Raw genomic sequence first — 7251 nt, 5'->3', positions numbered from 1 at the left:
CCAGAGATGAAAAACTTATATGCTGAGAACTAAAAAATTTTAGTGAAGGAAATTAAAGAGGATTCAGAGAAATGGAAAGATATTACATACTCCTGGATTGAAAGAATTAATGTTAAAATGGCCATACTTCACAGAGCAATCTACAGATTCAATGCAAGCCCTATCAAAGACCCATGACATTTTTCACAGAACTAGAACAGACAATCCAAAAATTTATGTGGAATCATAGAAGACCCAGAATTGCTAAAGAAATCCTGAGGAACAAAAACCAAGCAGGAGGAAGAGCTCTCCTAGACTTCAGATAATATTACAAAGCTACAGTAATCAAGACAGTATAGGACTGGTACAAAAACAGACATACAGACCAATGGAACAGAGTAGCAAACCCAGAAATAAACCCAGACCTATGGTCAATTAATCTTTGATAAAGGAGGCAAGAATATAAAATGGGAAAAAGACAGTCTCTTCAGCAGGTGGTACAGGTAGAACTAGATGGCCGTATGTCAGTCAACAAAACTGGAACATGCCCACACACCATGCACAAAAATAAACTCAAAACAGCTTAAAGACTTAAACATAAGACAAGACACCATCAAACATCTAGAAGAGAACATGGGCAAAACATTCTCTGACATCAACCATACAAATCCCCCATTATTATTGTGTTATTATTGATTTCTCCTTTTAAGGTTGTTAGCAGTTGTCTTATACATTGTGGTGATCCTATGTTGGCTGCATAAATATTTTAAATTGTTATATCTTCTTCTTGGATTGATCCTTTGATCATTATGTAATGTCCTTCCTTGTCTCTTAAAATATTCATTTTAAGGTCTATTTTGTCTGATATGTGTATTGCTACTCCAGCTTTTTTTGATTCCAGTTTGTGTGGAATATTTTCTTCCTTCCTCTCACTTTCAATTTGTATGTGTCCCTAGAAGTGAGGTGGGTCTCTTCGAGACAGTATATATATGGGTCTTGTTTTTGTATCCATTCAGCCAGCCTGTGTCTTTCGGTTGGGGCGTTTAGTCCATTAACATTTAAAGTAATTTTGATATGTTTGTTCCTATTGCCATTTTATTAACTGTTTTGGATTTGTTTTTGTTGCTCTTTTTTCTTCCCCTCTTCTCTTGTTCTTTCCTCTTGTGGTTCGATGACTATCTTTAGTGTTGTATTTGAGTTGATTTTTTAAATTTGTTTATGTATCAATTGTAGGTATTTGCAGTTACCCTGAAGTTTTGATATAGGAGTCTGTATATATATATATATATATGTGTGTGTGTGTGTGTATATATATATATATATATATATATATATATATATATGATTGTTTTAAGTTGTTGGTCTCTTAATTGCAAGTGCATCTCCATTGTCCTGCATTTGTACTCTCCTCACGATTTCCGATTTTGGTAGCATAATTATGCATGGAATATTTCGTATCTTTACTGTATATATGCCTTTACTGGTGAGCCTTGTCATTTGTGGTATTTTTGTTTCTGGTTGTGGCCTTTTCTTTTCTATCTAGAGAAGTTCCTTTAGTATTTGTTGTAAAGCTGGTTTAGTGTTGCTGAAATCTCTTAGCTTTTGCTTATCTGTAAAGCTTTTGATTTCTCCTTCAAATCTGAACAAGAGCCTTGTTGGGTAAAGTAATCTTGGTTGTAGTTTTTTTTCCTTTCATCATGTTAAGTATATTATGCCACACCCTTCCTGCCTGCAGTTTCTGCTGAAAAATCTGCCAATAACCTTATCAGGGTTCCCTTGTATGTTATTTGTTTCTTTTCCCTAGCTGATTTCAATATTTTCTCTTTTTCTTTAATTTTGGTCAGCTTGATTAGTATGTGTCTCACAGTGTTCCTCCTTGGGTTTATTTTGTATGGTATTTGTTGTGCTTCCATGTTAGGGAAGTTTTCAGCTATTATATTTTTGGGTTTTTTTTTGTTTTTTTTTTGTTTTTTTTGTTTTTGTTTTTTGTCTTTTTGCTATTTCTTAGGCCGCTCCCACGGCATATGGAGGTTCCCAGGCTAGGGGTTGAATCGGAGCTGTAACCACCGGCTTACACCAGAGCCACAGCAACGCAGGATCCGAGCCGTGTCTGCAACCTACACCACAGCTCACGGCAACGCCGGATCGTTAACCCACTGAGCAAGGGCAGGGACCGAACCCGCAACCTCATGGTTCCTAGTCGGATTCGTTAACCACTGCGCCACGACGGGAACTCCCTATTATATTTTTGAATATTTCTTCTGTCCCTTTCTCTCTTTTCCTTCTGGCACCCTTATATTTTGGATGTTGGTGCATTTAACCTTGTCCCAGAGTTCTCCAAGACTGTCTTCATTTCTTTTCAGTCTTTTCTCCTTTTTCTGTTCCACATCAGTGATTTCCACTATTCTCCTCCACCTTGCTTATTCATTCTTCTGCCTCTTGCATTCTGCTGTTGGTTGCTTCTAATGAATTTTTTATTTCAGTTACTGTATTTTGCATCTCTGCTTAAGTTTTAATTGTATTTCTTTGCTCAATATTTCCCATAAATTATCAATCTTTGCCTCCAGTTTATTTCCAGTGTCTTGCATCATCAGTCTAAAGTCTTTTTCCTGAAGACTGATAATCAGCAGATCACTTAGCTGTTGTCCTGTTTTTTTTTTTTTTTCTTTCTCCCTTATCTGAGTTATAGTTCACTGTCTTTTCATTTTTATGGGCTTTTGCTGTAGTGACCTTTTTGCAGCCAATAGAATTGTGGCTTCTCTTCTGATGTATGCCCCCTTGTGGCTGAAGTTGGTACAGGGGCTTGCTGTAGGCTTCCTGATGGGAGGGACTGGTGCCTGTCCATAGGTAGGTGGGGCTGACTTCTATCACTCTGGTGGGTGGGGCTTTGTCTCTGGGTGAGATTAGAGGCAGCTGTGTGCCTGGGGGTCTTTAGGCAGCTTGTTTCCTGATACAAGGAAGCAAGCACTATGATCCCACCTAGATTATTGTTTGGGACTTCTCAGTACTAATGGGTGGGGCCTGATTTTCCCAAAATGGCCACCTCCAGAGAAACACAGGCTGATAATTATTCCTTAGAGCTCAGGCTCCAATGAGCCACTGTCACCCCCTTTTTTCCCAGGAGATCCTCTAAGAACTGCAGTCAGGTCTAACCCTGATTCCTATGGAGCCTTTGCTTTGCCCTGGGACCCAGTGCACATGAAAGTCTGTATGCACCTTTCAAGAATGGGGTCTCTTTTTCCCCCAGTTCCAGATCCCCAGGCATGGTGACTTGACATGGGGCTCAGAACTCTCACTCCCATAGGTGAGTCTCTGTGATATAGTTACTTTCCAGTCTGTGGGCTTCCCCTCTGGGAGGTATGAAGTTGCTTATATTGTGTAATTGCCCCTCCTACCTCTTGATGTGGCCTCTTCTTTGTCTTCTGGAGTAGGATATTTCTTGAAAGTTTCCAGTCCATTTGGTTGAAGGTTGTTCAGCATTTGGTTGTAATTTTGTTGTTTTTATGAGAGAAGTTGAGCTCCAGTCCTTTTATTTTATCATCTTAATCCCATCTCAATCTGCTTTCTTTTGTAAAATTGGGTTTTCTGTCTGCTATCCTTACTGGGTGATTTCCATTATTCTATCTTCCAAGTCACTTATTCATTCCTCTGCATTATTCACTCTGCAGTTCAATGCTTTTAACAGCTTTTGTCTCTGCAAATGAATTTTCTAATTGATTTCTAAGGCTCATTCTTATAGTTTCTAGTTCCTTTTTAAAGTAATCTGTCTTAGTTTTGATATCCTTTCTTAATTCTTCAGTATTTTATTTACCTACTTTTTGAACTCATTGTATTTTAGACTGTTTCATTGTTTTCTCCCTTAAAGGAATTCTCCTCTTCTTTTAACTGGGAATTGTTCCTGTGTTTATTTGTTTATATTTTTCTTATTCTCCGAAGCCTGAGTCTCATTGCCTACCCCCCATGCAAGTGTCTCAGGCCATGGTATGCTGGGAGGAGATACCAAAGGTCTGTGCAGCTCTGTCTGCTTTGCCCTTCTCAGACTGGCTGCTGTGCTTTTTTCCATAGTTTTGAGGTTCCCCCTCCATCATGGCTGATCTCCCTGTCAGCTAATTGGCCCTCCCCAGGTGCACATTTCTTTCCTTTCTCACAGCTCCCTCTCAGGAGTGTTTGTCCCATCCTGATTTTTTTTTTTTTTCTTTTCTTTCTCTTTTTTCTTTTAATTCTACTCAGGTAAAGAGTTCTTGCCATTTTGGGAGGTCTGAGTTCTTCTGCCAGCATTCAGTAGTTATTTTGTACAAATCATTCTGCATGTAGATGAGTTATTTATTTTTTTGATGTGTTTGTGGAAGAAGGTGAGTGCTGTGTCTTACTCCTCTGCCATCTTGATCCCAGCCCCCTCATAAATATTCTTTTTGATGTTTTTCATGTTCTTTTCCATTTTGGTTTATCACTGGATATTGAATACAATTCTCTGTTCTATACAGTAGGACCTTGTCTTTTATCCTACTGTCTTATATATAATTGTTTGCTAATCCCAAACTCTGAATCCTTGTTTTTTATCCTACTATCTTATGTATAATAGTTTGCTAATCCCAACCTCCCAATCCTCTGCTAATTCCAAACTCTCAATCCTTCCCTACCCTCCTCCCCATTGGCAACAAGTCTGTGCTCTGTCTGTGAGTCTGCTTCTCTTTTTTAGATGTTTATTTATGTCATATTTTAGATTCTACTTAAATGTGATACAGTACCTGTCTTTCTCTTTCTGACTTACTTCATTTAGTAGGATAATCTCTAGGTCCATACATGTTACTAAAAATGGCACTATTTCATTCTTTTGAATACCTGAGTAATATGTCATAGTATATATACACACACGAAACACATTTGTATATATACAAATACACACACACACACATTTTCTTTAGCCATTCATTTGCCAATAGACATTAAAGTTTCTTCCATATTTACCTATTGTAAATAGTTCTGCAATGAACATAGGATTTCATGTATCTTTTTGAATTATAGTTTGGTCTGGATATACGCCCAGGAATAGGATTGCTGTATCATATTTCAACTCTATTTTTATTTTAAATTTGGTTTAGTTTAGTTTTTTTTCTTTTTGAGGATACTCTATACTGTTTTCCATAGTGGCTTTATCAATTTACATTCCCACCAACATTGTACAAGGGTTCCCTTTTCTCCACACCCTCTCCAGCATTTTTTAGTATTTAATGATGGCTATTGTGACCAATGTGAGGTGGTACCTCACTGTAGTTTTGATTTGTATTTCTCTAATAATTAGCAGTATTGAGCATCATTTCATGTGCCTATTGCCCTCTGTATATCTTCTTCATAAAAATGTCTTTTTAGATCTTCTGCCAATTTTTTTGATTGAGGTTGTTTGGTTTAGTTTTATATTTTTTGTTGAGGTGTATGAGTTGTTTGTATATTTTGGAAATTAGAGCCTTGTTGGTCACATCATGTGCAAATATGTTCTCCCAGGCCATAGGTTGTCTTTTGTTCTGTTTATGGATTCCTTTGCTATGCAAAATCTTTTGAATTTGATTAGGTCCCATTTGTTTACTTTTGCTTTTATTTTTATTTCCTTGGTAGATTGACCTAAGAAAACATTGATATGATTTGTCAGAATGTTTTGCCTATGTTCTCGTCTAACAGTTTTATGGTGTTAGGTCTTATATTGTAAGTCTTTGAGCCATTTCGAGGTTATTTTTGTACATGATGTGAGGGTGTGTTCTAATCTTTTTTTTTTTTTTTTTTTAAACATACAGCTGTCCTGCTTTCTCAACACCACTTGCTGAAGAGACTTGTCTTTTCCTCATTGTATATTCTTGCTTTGTTAAAGATTGATTGTTGGTGTGTGGGTTTATTTCTGGGCTCTCTATTCTGTTCCATTAATCTACATATGTCTGTTTTTGGTTTTTTGGTTTTCTTTCTTAGGACCGCATCTGTGGCATGTGGAAGTTCCCAGGCTAGGGGTGGGATCTGAGCTGCAGCTGCTGGCCTATGCCATAGTCATTGCAACACCAGATCTGAGCCTTATCTGTGACCTACATCACAGCTCACGGCAATGCTAGATCCTTAATCCACTGAGCAAGGACAGGGATGGAACCCATGTCCTCATGGATAATACTCATGTTCTTAACCTGCTGAGCCACAATGGGAACTCCTATATGTCTGTTTTGTGCCAATACCATGTTGGTTTTCTTTTTCCTTCTCTCTCTCTCTTTTTTTTTTTTTTTTTTTTTAAGGGCTGCATCTGTAGCATATTGTAATTCCTGGCCAAGGGGTTGAATTGGAGCTGCAGCTGCTGGTTTATGCCACAGCCATAGCAACACCAGATCCGAGTTGCATCTCCCACCTACACTGCACACATGGCACCAGATGCTTAACCCACTGAGTGGGGCCAGGGATCAAACCTGCATCCTCATGGATATTGAGTTCTTAAGCCACTGAGCCACAATGGAAACTCCCCATTCTATGCTGTTTTGATTACTGTATCTTCGTAGTATTCTCTGAAGTCTAGGATGGGTATGTCCCAAGTTTTGTTCTTTGTCCTGAGGATTGCTTTGACAATTCTGGGTCTTTTATGATCCATATAAATTTTAGTATTTATTCTAGTTCTGTGAAAAATGCTGTGGGTAATTTAATTGGCTATTTGATTGGGATTGCATTAAATTTGTAGATTTGTGTAGTATGGCCATTACAACAATATTATTTCTTCTAATCCAAGAGATGGGGTATATTTCCATTTTTTTTTAATAATCTTCATCAGTGATTATAGTTGCTCAGCATGTAAGTCTTTCACCTCCTTAGTTTTATTCTTAAGTATTTTTTTGGATGCCATTGTTTCATCAGATTTTGTCTATAGAGCCCTTAGAGTTTCTATATACAGTATCATGTCATCTGCATATAATGATAATATTACCTCCTCTTTTCCAATTTGGATATCCTTTTATTTCTATTTGGTTCATTTCAATCATGCTGTGGCTAGGACTTCCAAAACAAGGTTGAATAGGAATGATGAGAATGGATATCCTTGTCTTATTCCAGATTTTAACAGAAATACTTTGAGCTTTTCACCATTGAGTATTATTTTAGCTGTTATTTATCATAAATACCTTTTGTTATATTGATATATGGTTCCTCTATACCATTAACATTTTTTTTTCTTAACCCACTGACCCATTTACATTAACATTTTTTTTTCCTTTTTCAGCCACATCTGAGGCATATGAAAGTTCCTGGACTAGA

This window comes from Sus scrofa, chromosome 9, assembly GCF_000003025.6.
Source record: "Sus scrofa isolate TJ Tabasco breed Duroc chromosome 9, Sscrofa11.1, whole genome shotgun sequence".
In the NCBI taxonomy this organism is placed as follows: Eukaryota; Metazoa; Chordata; class Mammalia; order Artiodactyla; family Suidae; genus Sus; species Sus scrofa.
This window is presented reverse-complemented; position numbering follows the sequence as displayed.